The sequence below is a fragment of the Protopterus annectens genome, chromosome 4.part1, assembly GCF_019279795.1.
Source record: "Protopterus annectens isolate FY-2018-M chromosome 4.part1, PAN1.0, whole genome shotgun sequence".
Lineage (NCBI taxonomy): Eukaryota > Metazoa > Chordata > Ceratodontiformes > Protopteridae > Protopterus > Protopterus annectens.
Genome location: NC_056734.1, coordinates 179,352,246 through 179,374,036, shown reverse-complemented (window position 1 = coordinate 179,374,036; position 21,791 = coordinate 179,352,246). Strand labels below are relative to the sequence as shown.

General features: G+C 37.6%; 1 protein-coding gene across 1 annotated transcript in view; it reads left to right on the top strand.

Annotated features, from left to right (window-relative positions):
* The window catches only part of LOC122800807 (arrestin domain-containing protein 3-like), a 253,670-nt gene that overhangs the window by 108,296 nt on the left and 123,583 nt on the right, over nt 1–21,791 (top strand). The window lies entirely within an intron of this gene.

Sequence of the window (21,791 nt, the reverse complement as noted above, 5' to 3'; positions counted from 1 at the left end):
TAGCCAACCGAACTTTTTGAGATTAACACAATGATGGGTTCGAAATGGGGAGCCTGAGGCAAACCTGGCAATGCTATGATAGGCTGTGGCAAGTTTTTGTAGGTTAGATTTTGACAGGTTTATAAGAGATGGAGAGGCATACAATAACGTAGAGATGAGATGAGTTTGGGCAAGGGACACCCTGGTGGTAGGAAGGAGAAAAGGCTTGAGTCTATAGAGGGCACCTATCTTTTTATTAACTGTTTTGATGGTTAGGTCAGTTAAGTTGATTATCAATTGTAAAGCCTAGAAGTTTAGTAGAAGAATCAGGTGATACGATAGTCCCATTGTTAGACACAATAGAAAAGGAAAGAGGGACAGACTTAGGGATTGGGGAGAAGAGTAATAATTTGTTTATTTTTGGGGTTGAGGAGGAGACAGATATTTTGGAACCATTTTTCAGCTGCTGAAAAGATTTTTTGGGTTGAAGAATGAAGTACAGCTGGAGATGCAGCAGAACAGATGATAGTTGAATCATCTGCATACTGAATACAAGTGGATGTTGGGAGTGATGTAGACAAGTTTTTTATAAATATGGAGAAGAGGAGGGGACCTAAGATGGATCCTTGAGGGACACCGATAGTGATTGGGAGCAGAGAGGATAGATGGCTGTCCCAAAGGACAGCTTGTTTCCTATCTTTCAAATAAGAGTTGAACCAGTGAAGAGCTGAAGAGTCAAGTGAGAAAGATGTCAGAGTGTCAACTAAAAGTTGATGGTTAACCATATCGAAGGCTTTAGAGAGGTCAAGAAATAAAGAAGAGGAAAATAGGTTGTTATTGCGATTTTTGTTGATGGTATCTGTGAAGGAGAGAAGTGCAGTGGAGGTGCTATGGAAAAGTCGGAAACCATGTTGGGAGTCAGCAAGTAGGGTATTTTGTAAAAGATGGTGTAAAAGTTGTTGGTGTATACAGCGTTCCATAATTTTAGATAGAGGTGATAGTAAGGCTATAGGACGGAAATTAGAAAGTTCATTTGAGGTACCTCCTTTATGCAGAGGAATGATATGGGAATCTTTCCAGAGGGAAGGAATTGTAGATTCGGTTATGGTTCTGTTAATTAAGATAGAGACTAGGTATGCTACTTCTGCTGCTGCTAGTTGTAGATATTCATGTTTTGTTAATTGTAGACCTTTTTCTTCACCTTGGGAGTTCTCTTCATTTATTTTTGTTATTGTTTACATTTCACCTTAAGCCTATGTCAACTGTCTGATCAGATAATGTGCACAGAGCAAAACTACCTGAACTCCCTTCTGATTATTCTGGGGGATTTTAATAAGGCAGATCTCAGCCATTAACTTCTTAAATTTACACAGCATATAAAGTGTCCTACCAGAGTCAGGAACACACTGGATCATTGTTATACAGTGTTTAAACAGGTTTACCTTGAAAAACATGAACATGTCGAATGGTTAGAATAGCAAGGAATAACGTCGTGGGATGAAATGTTGGCTATTCTGATTGTCAGCAGCTGACACATTGAACTCCGATGCCACCCAACCAAATACTGGACCTGCACCCCCCCTTGGGACCCATGGTAGCACTTGTTCCTGAGTCCAGAGCGGTAGGGAATTCTGGTGCATTTAGGTGCTGGATTTGGTATGCAGTCTTTTCGATGATGTGTTCGTGGGGTTGTACTTCGCTGTTTTGAGTATGTCTGTATTAGTTTTTGTAAATTCATTGTTTGCACATACATCGTGCAACTATTTATAGGTAAACCATTTAAGCATACTTATCGTACTGTCCCCCATGCAGCTTTGGGCTTTTCTGACCACTTCCTGATTCATTTGCTTCCTACCTATAAAAGCAAGTTAAAAATATGCTAAACCTGTGGTCAGTACTGTGAGAATGTGGACTATTGAAGCAAAGGTGAAGATGCTAGCCTGCATTGATTGCATGGACTGGAGTGTCTTAGAATATTCTGCTGCTAACTTGCATGAACTGGCAGATGCACTACATCTTATGTTAGCTTCTCCAAATGTATGTTTGTCTCCACTAAGATGTGATTAAAATTTAACAATAACAAACCCTGATTTACTGCTAAACTGAAGGAGCTTTGTCAAGCCAAGGAAGATGGCTATAGAATTGGGGATAGAACACTTTTTAGACAAGCAAGGAACACACTGACAAAAGAAATCAAAGTGGCTAAAAACAACTGTTCTGAAAGCTGAAAAAATAGTTTTTAGCAAATGATCCTGCATCAGTATTGAAAGGTCTACAAAACACTACAAACTACAGGAATGTGTGTCATTTTTAAAAGGCACCTCATTCAGAAATCAGCAGGTCCAGATGGGGTTTCACCCTCCTGTTTAAAAATGTGTGCTGATCAACTGGCTCTTATTTTTACTCGGATTTGTAATAAATCATTAGAGCTGTGTGAAGTTCCCTTATGTTTCATACAAGCCACAATCATTCCAGTCCCTAAAAATCTAGTATAACAGTACTGAATGACTTTAGGCTTATTGCTTTGACATTGGTGCTCATGAAAACTTTCTATAGACTAGTGTTAGTTCATTTGAAGGATAGTATAGCTTTTTTGTTTGACCCTTTGCAATTTGCTTATCAAGAGAACCAGTAAGTGGATGATGAAGTTAGTACGGGTCTGCACTTTATCTTGCAACATTTTGACCACCCAGGGACATCTGCAAGGATTCTGTTTGTCAACTTCAGCTCTACATTTAATACTATAATTCCTGGAACTTCTTCACTTGAAACTCTCCCTGCTTTCCATTCCTGCCTCCACCTGTGAATGGGTCACCAATTTTCTGAACAATAGGAAGTGGGTGAACCTGGGGAAATTTAAATCTAGTCATTGCACAATCAATATGAGTGCCCCCCAGGGATGTGTGCTCTCCCCACTGCTATTCTCCCTCTATACCAATGACTGCACGTCTAAGGATCCCCTCTGTCAAGCTTATTAAATACATGGAAAATACAACCATTATTGGGCTCATCAGGAACGGTGACATGTCTGCATACAGATGGAAGGTTAAGCAGCTGGCCCTTTGGTGTAGTCATAATAATCATAAGCTAAACACTCTTAAAACTGTGCAAATGATAGTGGATTTTAGAAGTGGTACTACAGTATTATCCCCCTCTTTATATTTAATACTGCTGTGTCAGTTGCGGAAACCTTCACGTTTTTGGGATCTATAATCTCCTGGGACTAGAAGTGGGACACCAATGTAGGGTCAATCCTAAAAAAGCACACAGTGAATGTATTTTCTGCAACAGCTGAGGAAGTTCAACCTTCCACAGGAGCTGTTGATTCAGTTCTACACAGCATTCATTGAGTCTGTTCTCAGTTCATCCATAACAGTGTGTTTGGATCTGTGTCTAAACATGACAAAAATAGGTTACATCGAATAGCCAGATCTGCTGAAAATATCATTGGTGCTAGTTTACCCTCCTTACAGGACCTGTACTATTTCAGAGTCATGAAGTGGGCTGGAAAAGTCATCACTGACCCTTCACATCCAAGTCACCATCTTTTTGAATGATTACCATTGGCAAGGCATAGATTAATATAGACCAAAACAAACAGAGATAACAACAGTTCTTTTCCACAGGACATCAAGTTAATAAATGATTAACTCAGCTTATTAAGCTGGCTATTCTTTTTTGCCAGTCCTCCAAGGGTTCTGCAATATTGTTTATGTGTTGTTAATACTTGTTTCTTTCAGAGTTATTTCAGTATTTCTTGCAGTGAGTTTCACTCTGCACCTTGTATGTATGTATACATATATGTATATTTACATTTTTTGTCTTGTTTTTAGTAGTCGTATACATGTTGTTTATGTAATTCATACTTGGAGAGTCATTGAAACCAGAGTCAAATTCCTTGTATGTGAGCATACTTAGCCAATAAATGTGATTCTGGTTCTTATTCTGATTGTTACTATAATACACTTAAAAAGACTGTGGTGATTGTTGCCACTACTTACTGCTTTGGGAATGTCTACAGTATGTGAAGGAGTATTGCATGCTGTGTATTATACACTGATGTCTGCCATTCATAAATGCACTTATTTGTATGCAGGCATTCAGTATCATGATCCATGTCTATATCAATCACAGTACAGAATGCTGGTGGGCAGAAAGCAAGTATGCAGCTATACCAGCATAAGTCCCATAGTTTCTTTCCAATCTTTTGCTGCCCTATAGAGCAGATAATTTTGTGTTTCAAAACATAACTAGATTAGATGGTTTTCCATGAAACATCCTCCTCCACTTCCATGGATACATTTCTTGAGCCAGATTTAGGACCTTGTCTTTCTATTGTACTCACTTAAAGTTTATGCAGCTCACTAAAATGTTCTTCATCAGCCATGCTTCAAGAAGTAGGAGGCTCAGCCTCTTCCTCCGCCACTAAGGTAGACACAGCCATTTCTATATCCCACTGCTCCCTTAGAAGAGGTAGGGTGCCAGTGACCCAAAGTTCTCTCCCTGTCTCCCCACTTAGCAAACTCTTTTGTTTTGGAAGATTTAGACTTAATCAGAACCCTTTGTGTCTCACCCCACATTTTAAAAGTTTGGGGGTTCCTCATTTTTCATTGACTTACACTCATGCCTTCTTTCAAATCTGGGTTTCTTAGTTTCAGGGCATACAGTGTCACATCTTCCAATAGGTAGCCAATAAAATTATATAATTCAGTTAATTTTTGACAACCTGATTCATTCATAAAATATGACAAAATGTTTCATTCTTAAAATCATTCACTACAAAATACTGTTAAATAGTTCATTAATAATGGCAACTAAGTGACAGTCCTATATGTAAATATATGATAAAATGCATTTCACATAAGTAATTTCTTTGAATTTGAGACCAGTTTTATACTTACAAGTTTATTTAATCATGGTGGATGGTTAACTTCTAATACAATCTGTTTAATTTTCTTTTTTATCTTATTAAATTTCTAATTACCTTTCCATCTTACAAGTTCTACCTAGTCAAGAATAAAAATATAATTTAAAAACATTTTAAACCTTGAAGATTTAAGATATTCGTCTGCAGGGCATCATTATAACTGGTGGTTTTACTTAAGATGACATAACCATGTTCCCTGATTCTTTGTGTTAACTTTCCTGTAGTCTTACCTCTATAAAAAGAAATGCATATTAAATAGTGAACCACATAAACAATTCTGTGTGGATTACAGTTGTAATGTTCATTCACCCTGTATTTTCTCTCTGTGTTATTATGAACAAGATGCAAACTGTCTACTACATATTCAAAAGCATTACATAAACCACAGGACCATGTTCATTTATTTCTGTAATTCTAGTTTCTTTGAAGTGCTTCATTTCTTGTACTACAGAACATCGGTAGTTCTTTTACTGCTAAACAGTTTGTTCCCTTTTAATATATTCCAGTTAGATTAATTAACTTTTCTTATTGTTTTAGCATTATAAGTCAGTGTTACCTCTCTCCTGGTTACACGCTTGGCATTTGAACAATATACAAGTGTGTAGATTCTGTGTTATTTTTAGTGGCAGGTTTGCATCCCCTTTTCTTTCTTACTCTTTTTCAGCCACAACTGTGTTTAGGTCTTCCCCTTAATAATCTTTATTAAGAAAATGTACTCAAGATCCATAGTTTAACTTCATCTTCTTGAAATGCTAATTTAGACATCTAATAAGATGACACTTCACTATATTGCATTTCAAAGACTTATGATGTGCACTTGTGAAGTAAAGTTATTTATTATTTCTGACTTTCTCACTATAAATTCTAACAGCTTTTTTTAATTGTGTTTTTGAAAATTTCTACTTGTCAAATATTTCATATCTTGATATAGCAGTATTGTGTAATGACACTGAACATTTCTACTTGTCAAATATTTCCTATTTTGATATAACAGTATTGTGTAATGACATCAGCTGCATGGAAACTGTTTCAATAGACATTTCAAACTGTTTGAAGTTTAAGCATTTTTAGCAGGGTAATCATCATATTACACGTGTACTACTTCCTGCTGCATCTACCACACAATACACATTGAAATATAGTCTGTCAAAGTGGACCTCTGAATTCTCTACAGCATTATGTCGTAAATAAAATTTTGCCATAAAGTGAGCTTTGTTGAACATTTGTAATACATGCATGACATAGTCAACCATAACTCACAAACAGTTGAAACATTAAAATAAATTATTAAGTGAACTTTTGAAATTTTACATTTCACATACAACAGCTGTACAGTGTTCTGTAACAATATTGCTACCCTCCACACATAGGTCTCTTCCTCCATTGCATGGACTTTGGCAAAGCCAAGCTGTTGGAGACGAATTATATTACATTTTGATGAATAACAACAAATGACAACTACCTCATGACACTGATTTCTTAATCTTATTTGTGCTGAATGGGGTGTATCTACTATACCGTTTTATTAGGCATGCTCAAGACTAATTACAGCAATGAATGCATTAAAATCAACTAAACACCACAAAACCATAAGAAAGTATCATAACACAGGTCCCTCACACTATGTGATCACTTTGTAGCATGACACACATCAAGAACTGATGATTAAGCCATTCATGCCATTAACCACTGTATTGTGAACAAAATAATAAAAGACATAGACCACTGGATTTGAATATATGCAATATAATCCATGTTTTTCTTGCCCTGTGCACTAGTTTATGACAATATTCAGAATGCCCAACACACTTGTCATACAACACACACTTGAAAGGATAACCTGAGCATTGTGTTGAAATACATGCCTTCCATTAAAGGGAGTACAGAAGTTAACTTTTGTCTCCACAAAAGAAATGTTTTCATTAAGCCATATAATAAATAGCATTCCTTTTGGGGATGCAAACCCTGTCTGTAAGCATTCTCTGACATACTCAGTAAATACCCTGACAGACTCCAACACCTTCCTGTGGTCATACCTCATACTGCTGTATATCTATACTGGTGCCACAGAAATAATCATATCTGATATGTCACGAAACATGCATTTCAAGGGATTACATGAGTAGTATGTTGTAATAATTATGGTACCTTTAAAACATAGTCTGATGTATGGCCCAGTTAGTGTTCACACAGCTGTGAGTGTATTATATCACCATTTGTTTGGGTAAATGACTCCTGTGTGATAGACATACATTACTGGATTCAAACCCATGCATCTCTAGCTCCATATTCTAGACAGCTGGGTATTATCTACATCTGCCACAGCAGACCTGAATTACTAGAATAGATACTTATATGAAAGGACACATTTCAACATTTCAATGTCTAAAGTAGTAAAAGTTTTAAATTGTCACATATCCCTTAACATTTCTTTTGAGAGAATCTTAAGGCTTTTAGCCATATCACCATCTGTTGGGAAAGCTACTGTTATTGTTTTGTATACACACACACACACACACACACACACACATACACACATGTATATATATATATATATATAGAGAGAGAGAGAGAGAGAGAGAGAGAGAGAGAGAGAGAGAGATAGATAGATAGATAGATAGATAGATAGATAGATAGATAGATAGATAGACAGACAGATAGATAGATAGATAGACAGATAGATAGATAGATAGATAGATAGATAGATAGATAGATAGATAGATAGATAGATGGATAGATAGATTGCAAGATTTGAACACCACCTAAGTCCACATGCTGTAGAGGTCAGTATTAATTGCATGTACCTCAGGATTATTCTTATTACAGTAGTCACAGAACACCTCTTTGAATGACTTTACTTAATCAGTGTGCTAAAAGTAGTATGTCTGACCTAGAAGGGATGGAAATATTTTAGGGGAATGTTGAAGCCACTCCTTCCTAATCACTACCCCCCCCCACACACACACACACACATTATGTTGACATTGCTGGATTTGAACAGCTGGCTATATATTCCATAGTTTAGAGAAATGTATTATATCAAATTTGTGTGTGAAGCCATTCCTACATAGCTCAGAACCTGTAAACCTGTAAATATGTGTCTGATTTCTATACACTTTCATAAATGTATATTACTGTATAACAGTCCTCCACAGCTGTATGTTTTCTACTTCCAGTATAATATTTTGTGCAACTTTTTAGTTCATTGTTAAATTTCATATGAACCTTTTCTCCTGGGCCCTCCACTGAAAATGAGCATGCGTGCCCAGTCGGACCTTCACAGAAGGTAATAAACAAATAAATGGTTGCACATGCTAGAGGCGAAGTTTTACTACAATTGTGTGAGAGAACATATTTCAAAATATGACATCATCATTCTGTTGCAAGGCATATTTCTGGCTTAAAAAGGAGTGAAAAAGTAGTATGAGGTCTCGCCGTCTACCAACAACTTGCTGGTGTGGAGCACGTTTTGGATAAGCGAGTCATCCCTGTCACTGTAGTAACACCAACAATATTTAGAGATTGCCAGATTCAAACAACTCCCTATCTATGTTCATAAGGCAGAGAGAATTTAACAATCTCCAGCACCTTAGCCAAAGTCTTACTACAAGTGCAAGATAGAGAACATTTGAACAAATGGTCTCATCATTGTTTAGCAAAGCAGATGTCTGGGCTAAAAGGGACTGAAACAGATGAGAGAGCCCTTTCTTGTTGAAAATCTGCCTATTAAATCTGAGGGTGAATCCATTGCTACCTAGCTGCAAAGTCTCACGCACACGCACACACGCACACACACACACACACACACACACACACACACACACACACACACACACACACACACACACACACACACACACACACACACACACACACACACACACACACACACACACACACACACACACACACACACACACACACACACACACACACACACACACACACACACACACACACAAACACACAAACACACACATATTGATACAAGTGAATTTGTTGGATTCAAACACTTGTCTAAGTACACAAGATAGAGTATACTGCAAACTCCCAGACTCACAAGAAAAGTCTGCCTACAAGTGTGAGAAAGACATTTATTTGAACAGATAACCTCATTAGCACTTAGCAAAGCAGATGTCTGGGCTAAATGGGACTGAAAATGATGGGAAGCCCTCTTCTGCTGTAAGTCTTCATATCAAATATGTAGTTGAAGCCATTCCTACCAGCTTTATAATCACACATACACTCTTATTTTTCAGTCATTGCTGGATTCAAACACCTACCTAAGTATACAAGCTAGAGTACATTGCATCAGCTGTCAGCACCACAGGAGAAGCCTGACAACAAGTGTGAGATACAGCACATTTGAATGGATGAGATCATCAGTATGTTACCAAGCAGATATTTGTAATAAAAGAGACTGAAACTAATGGAAGGACCATCTCACAGAGACTGAAATTGATGGACAGGTCCTCTCACAGTGTAAGTCTACCCATCAGATTTGTGGTTGAACCTATACCTATCTACATCTAAATTCATATACACAAGGATACAATTAAGTAATTGCTGGAATCAAACACCAACCTAATGAAGTACACACACTGGAGTACATCTCATCAATGACCAGCACCATAGGAGGAGCCTGACTAAACATGTGAGATAGAGCACATTTGTATGGAAGACTTTATCAGTGTGCTGCAGAACAGATGTTTGACCTAAAAGCTTCCAGCTGTAAATATTTTTCCTGAGTAGAAGTATACACATCAGATCTCTGATTAAACACACACACACACACACACACATGCACACACACACACACACACACACACACACACACACACACAAGCTCGTGCACGCGCGCGCTCATGCATACACTAGAAGTAGCCATTACCTGTTGGATTTGAATAGCCACCTAAGTACAAAAGCTAAAGTGCACTGTATCAACCACCAGTGCCATAAGAGAAGTCTGACTACATGTGTGAGATAGCACATACATTAGTGTACATCACATGTTTACATAAAAAGAAATCTGTCTTGACAGAAAGGCAGATAAAACAGCAATTTCTTGATCACATTTCATTTCATACTGCTTAGATAACTCATATGACATATCCTTTATGAGCATTGTACCAGTGAGGATGATGCCTAGCTGTTTCACATTATTGTGTAGTGACCGTGTTTATAATGGGTGATAATCACAGTTGTCAAACAGTGTGGTGATACCCAAGCATTCTTGCCTTTTCATCTCAGGATCATTGGAATCTTCATTATTGTCAATATTTCCTAATGTTTGTACAATGCGCAATGTAAATACAAAGCATGCATGTCAAACGTATAAATTAAACTACCTAATATCACTCAGCAAGTATGTGTCCAAGGGTCCCACACCATTGTACATCATTTGCAAGTCTAATGTGGTGGAGTGCAAACATAATTCACAGTTTGTAGTGGTTAGACAGTATTGTCATGAATGCATCATATCTTGACTACAACAAGCCATTAAAATACACAAGTGACACAAGTCACAAGAGTTACTTTCTTTTTATAAAAATCCCTTACTGAAGCATACTGTGAAAAAGCTAATTTTCACAAATGATGGCAAAGTATTAGTGCATGTGTAATTATTTTTTGAGTTTTTGAACTGAGAATGAGAATTAGCAGTGGTCTATTGTGCTTCATACCAAACCTATGAGAGTTTGGGTGTGATTTTGATGTGCACTTCATTTAGTGAGACTTGGCCATGTGAGATGTTTAATGCATTTATACATGTTACAAAGAGACTTCACCAAATGTCTTTTGATGATGACATTTGAGTTATATTTGAAATGAGATATTGGTACCTCTGGTCATCCTCTCTAGTATGGTGAATGGTTCATAGGTTCATAGGTGCATAGGTAGGTACTAGGCTATCAGCCCTAGGGCCTATACAAGCCCAGCCAAAAAGGTACCATGGCTTTTGCCACCCAAGAAAATTATTTTCCTGTGCCACTGTCGAGCAGAGCAACAGAGGTGATCCCCAGGGTGAATTTCCTATTTTCCATCCAATCATCAAGATTTTTCTTGAAGAGTGCTAATGAGGAGTTTTGTTTGATATAGATAGGTAGTTTATTCCAGAGTATGGGAAGTCTCTGGGACAGGAATCTATCCCTTCAGCATGTTCTGTTTATTGTGGTGACAAGGTTTAGGTCCCTAGAGCATGTAGCTTGGAGGGATTGAGATTTCTTTAAGTGGAGCATTCCAACAGCTCTGGGTTTGACATAGCTTTGTATGTTAGGCAGAAATCACCTCTGAGTAGGCGATATGTGAAGGAGTAAAGCTGGAGTTTTTTAAGACGGTCTGCGTAGGGCATCTGTTTGAGGCCAGTAATCCTCTTTGTGAGGTATTTCTGCGGCCCTACCAGTTGTTGTATATGTCTTGTGAGGTACATACCAAAAGGGGCATTGTACTCTATAATGGGTGTAATGAGTGATGCATAGAGGGGAACAATGACCTCTTTTTTTCTGGATGAGAAACCTTTTGTGATGAGGTGTGCCACGTAGAAGGATTTCCTGACTACTGTGGTGATGTGATTATCAAAGGAGAGACTACTGTCCACCTGTGTCCCAAGGTCTCATCACACTTTCGGTGTTAAGTATACTATTGCCTATGTTGTAGTTCATGGGTACAGAGTTTTTACCAAAGGGGATGACAATGCACTCTTTGGCATTGAGCTTCAGGCCATGGCTTTGACACCAGGCATCTGTCTCAGTGAGGCCCTTTTGTAGGATGTCCACATCATTAGGAGTTTCGATTATGGCTCCTAGTTTTCAGTCATCTGTGAACTTTGTTAGCCAAAGACCTTATGTGCTAGCCTGTACTTCAGAGAAGTAAATATCAAACAGGAGAGGACCCAGGACTGAACCCAGTGGTACTCCACTTGTCACTGGTCTGAAGTCGGATTTGCAGTCTGCTACTTTCACAGTGTGGGTTCTGTCAGTGAGCCAGATGGCAACCCATTGTGTGACATAGGGATTTATACCTAGTTTAGTGAGTTTATCTATAATTCCAGAGTGGGCAATGGTGTCAAAAGCCTTGTAAAGATTTAGATAGGCTGTGTGAGCCACCTTACCCTTGTCTACAGCTTTGGTGACTGTTTCAAAGAAGTCTATCAGGTTTAGGAGACATGATCTGCCTTTTACAAACCCGAACTGGGTGGGGTCCAGAGTTTGGAGATTACCAATGTCTTTGTTTATAAGTTCCATAATGATACGTTCCATGGCCTTGCAGACCAGGCTCATCAGGCTAATGGGCAGTAGTTCCCAGGGTCTGAGGTGGCTCCCCCCTTGTGGAGTGGGATAACCATCGCTGTGCGCCATTCAGCAGGCACAAATCCTAAGGTGAGTCTATGATTGAACATGGTATTTAAGTGGGGTGCCAGTTCGTTCTGTAGTTCATGTAGAACACAGCCTGGGATGTTGTCTGGTCCCATGGATGCTGTGTTCTTGGGTTTGGAGAGTGTGGTTTTTACCCGTGTAGCCAAGATTACAGGAACTTTGCATTCTTCCAGTATAGAGATGAGCTCTTTAGGGGGTGAGAGGGGAGTAAAGTTAGCACTGAACCTATATGCCAGGATGTTGGCAATATCAGTTGGGTCTGTATATTTAGTGCCATTGTGCTGTAACTCAGAGCAGATCTGATTGTTGCCATTGAGATTCTTGACATAGCTATAGAATGCTTTGTGTTGTCTTTAGAATCAGTGGTGATTTTGTTTTCATTACTAGCTTTGGAGGGTTTTATCAGGGATCACAGCTTCTTACTGAGGCTGACCAGGGAGCTCCTCCACTCATGGGATTTTACTCTCTTTTGCAAGAGTTTCTTTCTTCTGTTGTACAGTTTGTTTATGGCAGGGGACCACCAGATTGGCTTCCTTTTTTTGGAGGATAGCGTCTTGGTTCTGTTTGGGATAGCACAATCCATGCACTCATGTAAGTGCTTATAAAGTGCAATTGTGTAGGATTTAGTAGTTGTAACTATATTGTCCATCTGCATGGGTGTCATGAAGTTCACTACTTCTGTCTTAAGAATCATGAAGTTGGCTTTGGAGAAATTTTTTACCATGCTTTCCTTAATGGGGGGGGGGGGGTGAGGGCAGGATGTGGATATTTAGAGTAATTAGCTTATGGCCAGATTGGATCAGTGAGGCGTTGACTTTAGGTGTGGAACACCGGTCACTCATGTTGCTAATGCCTAGGCCTAGGATATTGTTTCCCCTGTTGGGGGTGTGGATAAGTTGATCGAGGGCATTGGAGTTTATGAATTCCAGAAAGTGTTGAGTGAAGGATTTGGTACATGAGTAGTTTTCCCAGTTAATGGTGGGGTAGTTGAAATTGCCCATTATTAGGGTGTTTGGTTGAACCCTGATATTTTCCAGTACATCAGGAAAAGAGGAGTGGGAATCCTGGGGCATGGTGGGTGATCTGTGGCAAGCTACAATTTGGATTGCAGTTTTGCCTAGAGTTAGTTGCACTTGGATAACCTCAGCTGCATTATCCTTAATGAATATGGACACACCTCTGCCTTTGGTGTTCCAGTCCAGGTTACATGGCCGAAAAGTGTGGTATGAGTTATAGCCTGGTAGTGCAGGGGTGCTGTCTGGAGCCTTGAACCAGGTCTCAGTCACTGCCCAAATATCGATGTTCTCCATTTTAAGTAGTGCCTCGAGTGAGTGCATTTTGAGATTTAGACTTCTAGCATTGAGTAGCATCACCCTCCGTTTTTGCTTGCCTGTTCCTGTTACGGTGGTGAATTTGTCATTTGAACCTTGCCTAAAAAAGGCACTATAGGGTGGCAAGAACCTTAGCCAGTATCCAGAATACCAGGGGCGACAGGTGCAGGCCATCTCTGGCAAAGCATTGTGGTCTGTCGACCATGTCATCCCAGGCAGACAGATACTGGATCCCTTTAGAATGGCACATACATATATTGTTGTGACAAACCAATGTGATATTTTCAATTATGTTGCTATTATTCAGTGTTGTTAATAGATACAGGATGGCTTGGTGTCAGCTGTGGTGGTGCAGCAGCTAGCGTTGTTACCTCACAGCAAGAGGTTGTCTGGTTCGATTATCATCTGGAGCACCTTCTGTGCAGAGTCTTCATGTCCTCCCTGAGGTCAAATGAGTTTTAAAGCCATGCAGTAGGTGTGTGTGTGTGTTGGGCACCGACCTGTCAACTCAACACTGTAAAAACTCCACTGCCAATCAATCTGTGGATTGGTGATTTGCTATGGTGACTCCTAATGGGAGAAGCTGAAAGACAATTATAGGACATGATGGCTTGATGGGGCATGCATTTTACAAACTTTGACTGATAGCCCCTGGAAAATGAACCAGTGACAAAAATGAAAGTGTGGTATTGTATTCTATACATGAACTATGAAAGCCACAGTTGAAATAATATTTTCAGGTTGTAAGGAGAGGTGTAACAATTTCAAAATGAATGTTCATAGAGGTTATTCTGATAAGCTTTTACATGCTAGACTCTGACTTGTTATGGTAGTGGTCTTTAAGGCAATGATTTATTCCTATAAAGCATTTTCCTTTACACTGATTTGAGTGATCTCAGTAACACATGTTGAGGAACAGGCCATACATGACATACTATCCTACACACATAATGTTGCTAATTGTAAAGAGTTATACTTTATCCCAATAAATGTTTTTAAACAAGAAACATCTTTATTAAATTATCATGTATGACATAGGCCATGTTACATTTATATTGCCAACATTATGCATTCCAAACCATGCTGACACATTTGTAACTGCAAACATTATATATAATTTTTAACATATCCAATCATTGTTAGTCAACCATTACATAACTCATTCAAATCCTGTGTATCCCAATATAGATTGCATTGTACGTATGTAAGTGTGCTTTAAATTAACTATGAGTGTTGTTATGATTTACACACTTCACACAGCATATAGATAACTTATTTAGCATTCATTATCCAGACTTGTGTTACAAGTTGTATTTTGCAACTTGGCAATTGTGCTTCATGTCCAATTACTAATCATCAATCACTTACAATCCTTTATTCTGACTCCCTCAATAAACAATTTGTAATCTGCATTCAATCCCTATATTTCTTCTGTTGTTACTCAGAACTTAATGCATTAACATGTTGAGCCACAGAGAAAATTACATAACTGGTATATTTTCTACACTCATTACTGTCCAGAGTGTTAACAGAAGTGCATTGGTGCCAGACCTATTGGTGCAATGGATTTTCACATGCCAAATAAAACTTTGTGCCTTGATGAATTAACTGTCATTCAATGCTAGTCACCAATGATTGTCTATGATGTGCAATGACAATCGTCATGCAAAGAATTAAGCTAAAGAAATATAACATAAAGCTATGTGCTAATTTATTCAAGTGGTAGATTTCTATAAGTGAAATGCTGACAGTATGGCTCACTACTTTCACTGACATGTCAAAATATCTAGATTTGAACCCAGTACCTATGGCATTACCCTGAAATATTGACTATTTTAATAGTGTTTGCCAAATGATAACTTGCATATATGTTATACCTCATCATGCATTTACGTCATAAGACCTATTGAGAAAGGGGCCATACAGGAGTTTACATGAGGTCATATTGTACACAGCATATAAATGTAAACTGTACACCTGTGTTAATGAAATATATTGCTGTCATGAATAATTGTTCAGATATATTATTACAACTGTATCACTTAAATATCCAAATATCCCAATTTGTTATGTTGCTGACTTTACTTCCTCATATTTAGACAATGGCATATTTGCAACACCATGCACATAAAAGTGTGATATTACTATAGTCAATACTAAGAAGATCAAAGTTATTTTATTCATCATTCATTATACAGACTTTGGTTGTTACATTCAAAACATTTGAAATTACAACTGTACTTCAACTTCAAGTATACAAAAATATTTAACTGTGAATACTAACTTTAAAATATCCAAAATTTGGATTCAAACCCTGCATTAATTGTGCATTTCTTACAAAGTACTGCATTACTACTTTGAGCCACAGGGAAAGTTACATTGCGGGTGTATTTTCTGCATTCGGTACTGTCCATAATGCTGACTGAAACACACCAGTGCTAGTCTAATTTGTGCTATTGATGTCAAGCCAGATTTAAATTTAGTGTTTTGACCTCAAGTAGTGAACTGTTGTTCACTGATAGTCACCTCTGACAGACACTACTGCACATTGACAAGTGTTGCACAAAGGAAGAAGCCAAAAAAATGTAATCAGTGTAATGATTTCTTAACATTTTGGTCTTATGCTTTTAAGATATTGACGTCAAGGATCCCTGTTTTCACATAGACAGCACTCTCTTAAAATTGAACTGTGAAAACATGGCATTATAGTGAAACCTTTACAAGATTAACAGGTTTTACCACATCAATATTGACATTATGAGGTAGGGGAAAGTAGACGACACATACTCAGATTTGTAATTATAACATTTTGTATTTAGGGATCAATATACCTATGTTCTCACCATTTTCCTTTGTCTTTTCAAAGTAAAAGTCATGTTGAATGGGATATTTGCACACTTATGCTGCTGAGGAATGTCACAGTACAAACAAATGTCTGCTATACAAGAGTGTGTTCTTCCCTTTCTTTTATGAGCATTAACAAGACTGCATTATAATTGGCAATATTTTTTATTTTTTCTATTTGTATGTGTAAGTTGTGTATATTTGCTATGACTTACAGACACTTTTACTCAGAGGCATAGTATCTTTTAACCATATTTTAATACAAGCTATAGAAAGATTATCTTCTAAGTCAGTAAATATGATAAAAACATTTGCTATTTCCCTGGCACACCCCTTGCAAGTGTACTCCCCTTTAACAGGAGTGCTAAAGACTTAATTAGTCATGCAGTACAGCTTATGATGCACACTTCAAGAAAAACATGAAATACACCAGCAACCAGCAGCAACTTCTGTTTTAATGCAGCAACAGTGATCTGGCACTTCGGCAGTTCGCCTTCATGGATCACAATATTTTGTATGGATTTTGTGTGGATTTATATATTTGATGTTTGGTATTTATTTAATTCTTTAGATGAATTGTGATATATATATATTTATATATATTAGATAGAAGCTGTCTTTAAAATGAAGAAAGTTTATGTAAAATTGTATTAATTATTATTTAATTAATTAATTGGATCATGTTAAATGGCTGCTTGTATTTGGATATTTAAGGCAGCTGTAATTATGTTATTGTGATACTTGCGAACTGCCGAGGTGTCAGATCACTGCTGCTGCATTAAAACAGAAGTTGCTGCTGTATTTCATGTTTTCCTTCAATTTAGATTGGTTTGATGTTTGGTGTATGATGTATGATGCACACTTGTAAGGCATTAATTAACCACAGTTTTAAGTACTCACTCTTGTACTGCTTAGGCATGTGCAAAGCATCATATAAGTGCTTACATCATCTTTACCTGTCCAGGACCTTGAGCAGGTTGTTTTTTTCAGGAGAAGTAATAAGCTGACACCTGATAGAATATTTTATGTGATCAAAGGGTTAATCTGCATGATATAAGCACAACTTGGGGCTAAGCAACTTCTGTCATACTAGGGAAGAATGGCTGGATTCCCCAAGTGCTTTTAAACCAACATAGGTTCATATATATGTACCAAGCTAACTGTCCTTGTGGGCCATTTTAAGTCTAGCCAATTAACCCATGTGAGAATCAAACTATGCACCTTGTGTCTATAAGGTAAACACCTTCACATTATGCCAACGTGCTGTTTGACTAATTTGACTTACTGCATTTGTATCCTTTGAGGAGAACTGTCTTACAATTCCTGTCACGGTATGTAATGTTCTTTAAAAATACTGCTCACATTATGACTTTAGTATGTTTCCTAGCAAACTGAGTGGTCTGCACGTTGTGCACATGTACTTGTAATGAAGGTATAATGTTTTCCTAGCAGATTGAGTTAAGGCTTCACTTTGCACAGTTGTATTTGTAATGAAGGTATACTATTTGTGATTGTAATGATCCTCTACTTCTATAACATGGGTCTATGCAAATATTTCTCTAGGGATCTTAACACATTTCTACTTTGAAAATGTTTATGTATGTCAAAGTGAAATTTCTGAAACTGTTCTATCATAAAGGTGCTGCATATGCATGACATACGTTTATATCATTATGAATGCTGTGTTATTGCCATTGTGGTTGTTGGGGGGATGGGTTATTGTAGAAGGTCTTGTTTTTTATTGCAGAAATGAATGTTGTCTACATTTGCAAAGTTCTTTTGTAATAAAGGTTTAACAAACGCTATGACGGTGATCATTGACTTGGATTACACACAAAAATTGTGTTCTATCCACATTTCCTGAGGATTATTGACATATCTCTGACTTGAGAAGCTTATTTTAGGATAAAGTACTTTTTTATGAATTAACTTCATTGCTAATGATGTTCTGTATCCCTAACATAACCATTTTCAACCTTTATGAAGTTGTGTTAGTGGCACAGTGGGGGGAATGAGGAATTTTGCATGTAGCTTTCTTTTATTTTTTCACTTAAGTAGTTTGTGGTTACACTATTCTCTGCCTCTTAGTTAGGGCCATAGCATATTGTGCACACCTCCTCCTGCCATAATCTTCCCCAGCTGTGGTTCTTCATCTGACTCCTCATGTATGTCTGCCGGCCGTGCTAACTCTGCCAATGGTACTGGGAACTATGGTCACTGGGCTTGTTTGCTTGCTGCAACAGTTTCCTAACAATAATATCTGTGCAATATTGATCAGACTGTCAGTATTTTGACATAGTTTGCTAGGTAATACTGCATGGTCTCTCCAAGTGTAGCTAAACATCAGAAACCTCACCTGAGTAAGGCAGAAACAGAGTCTATGATATTTCTGGGCTATGTGCTTCTTTGTAACTTTATTCAGCCAGGATTATGGGTGTCATAAGCCATGAGTCCAGTACATAACGTGCATTCCCCCTAAATGTCCTTGTGTGAAGTTCACATAGAAAACCTTAGGTACAGATCAGAGGTGTACCATATGTGGGACTAGGGAAAACTGCCATGGTTACCAGAATGCACATTATAGAAGATCCCTTATGCATTACAGACCACTTGATAGTTGACAGAGTGATAGCCTTTTCTCTTTATGCGCCTGTTTCTCTGTTCACCAAGTGGGTGTTTCATTTCAATGTTTGTGCAGTCTATGGCCCTAAGAACCTCATGTAAATGTGTTATGGCATAGACATTTTGCATGGTGGTAGCTGTCTTCTCTGGAGTATACAGAAAGTGAGTATGCTCCCTCACATGTTGCAGAATTGTATTGAGAAATTGGTGTAGTATTCTTGCAGCTGAGGCCTGTGAGTCCTCCACTGTGACCTCTGTGGGTCTTGAAAAGCACCTGTAGCTAGTACATGTAACGCTGCACATACCTTGCTTTGCCCTGGGATGGGTTCTCCATGGTTCACACAGAAGGTCAAGTGAGAGCAGTAAATGTTGACTATTTGCTCTGTAGTATCCCGTTCACCCCTTGTATGGTCTATTATTTCTGTCTCATGAGTTTTATGAAGGTCAAGCAGGATCTAAACACTCTACTCCTTCCAAGCCCAGGTCTGGCAGCAGCAGCAGTGACTAATATTAAAGCCTGTTGCACATACTGATTAATGATAGCAGCAGCAACCCCTAACAGTTTTTAATTGTTTATGTGTCTGTATTCCAAGTCTTGGAATTCAGTGCTAAAGGGAACGTGGCATGTAGGTACACATTTTATACATTCCTGAATCACTCCACTATGGTGATTGGCTTCATTAGTATGTAATTTGACTCCTCATTCCTTCATTAGCATATTCCTCCACTAACATTTGGTTTACAGTGGAATGAGACACCAGCTGTTTAATGAATCTCAAAAGCGTATTCATGTCTGTTTCTGTCACAAACAGGCTTAACATGATGTTTAGGTGGTGATGAATCCTGACTAATGTATTCTGTACAGTGTCACATCTTACACTTGTTGTGGTATGTGTATGTTTCTGTACGTGCTCATGCAATAAAACTATCAAGATAGTTTCACTGATACACTAGATAAAATAGAGTGAGAATTTTATTTAAAAAGTTTTGTTTTTCAAATCAAAGATGCAGTTGTCAAAAGTTTGAGTGAACATATTCTTCTGAAGGGATAAATGCTGTGAGACTGTGGCTAGTATTCACAGACAACTGCTATGCACGTGTAATATTATCTTTTAAGGGAATTCTTTTACAAAGAAATTCTTAGTAGATCATACATATAAGTATGCATTGAGCTTGCTCATGTGCCAACCAAATGATTGGATAAATAAAGGGAAATATAATGCTGATCGGGAAAAGCAGTGCTAGGCTGTGCAACCTTTGGATCAGCACTGCAACCGATATATGTCACAAGGAAGGCAGGCTAATGTGCTGTTTCAGTGCAACTTCACATTGCTTCACATTCTGCTGGTCGCTCGTCTAGTGGAATGCTAGGTACTGCCTATAACTATACCATTAGAACCCGGCGATTACATGATACAGTATACACAATAGCTTTAATAGTGGCCCTTTTATAGGTGCAACTATGCTGTAGCTCCTACTAATGTATGCATCATTCTCCTGGTATACACCATTATTATTTTTTTTCAATAATGTTTATTTATTTTTACAATATAACAGATGAGAAATTGAGATTTTGCATATACAACCGGAAATAATTGGATGTTACACAAATGTTCTGCATTCAGGTTAAAACAAAAGGAGTAAATCAAACAAATAATGTTATTTACACTATATACATAGATGCTTCCACAATTCAACAAATACAACAGGTTATCTCAGTATGCTTAATATAGGTAAATTCTTACAAGCAAATAACTATTTCTGTAGTTTATGAATTCGAGATGATGTGAGAATTCTTAATTATGATAGTTTTATACGGGGTAATTTATGCAAGTATGATATTAAAAATCTGAGTTTGTAAGATTTAATATTTTGGGTTCCTTTGTTAATTGTTATTTTATGGGCTAGTATATGTTTAATTACCAATACTCTAAAGCTCTCCCAAGAGTTCTTGGTTGGATTAAGCCAGTTGGTAGCTATATAAAGTTTCATTAAAAGGAAAATACTGACCAGGATGATTGCTTATTTTTTGCATATGTTATTTGAAGGGATGTGTAGTATCATAAATTCCCAGGTGAGTGTAGATGTTTGATAGCCCGTCTTTTGCAGTTGCAATTTCAGGGAATTCCAAAGTTTGAATACACATTTACAGCTCCAGAACATGTGGAATAGGTCAGCAGCTTTATCTTTGCAATGTGGGCAGGTTGGGGAGTTATTAGAGTTAAATTTGTGTAAGATATTAGGTGTGTAGAATGCATTATCATATATCATGAGTTGGGTAAAAGCCAATTTTTGAAGGGATATAGATTTTATTGTTAAGTTGATTGCTTGAATCAATTTATGATCATCAGTGGATGGAAGGTTTTTCCTCCAATAGTCCAATATGAGTATATATTTCTGGAATTTAATGTCTTTAATCATTTTGTAAGTACATAAAGTATATTTTTTGTTTAGGAGGAGAGTCTTCCAAAGTGAGTTACAAGTTGCTATGTCTTCATTATTAATGATGGTGTTACGGAGATAACTCGTACACAATTCTTTAATCTGTCTCAGTATCACTAAATATGATTTGGGGAGGTTCAGTTGGTTTCTTAATTCTTGGACCGAGCAATTTAAGTATGGGTATATGTCTTGCATGGTTATGTTTATTAGACAAGGTAAGTGTTTTAGATCTAACGTATGATTGTTAATTTTAAGGTTAGGGTTTTTATGTAA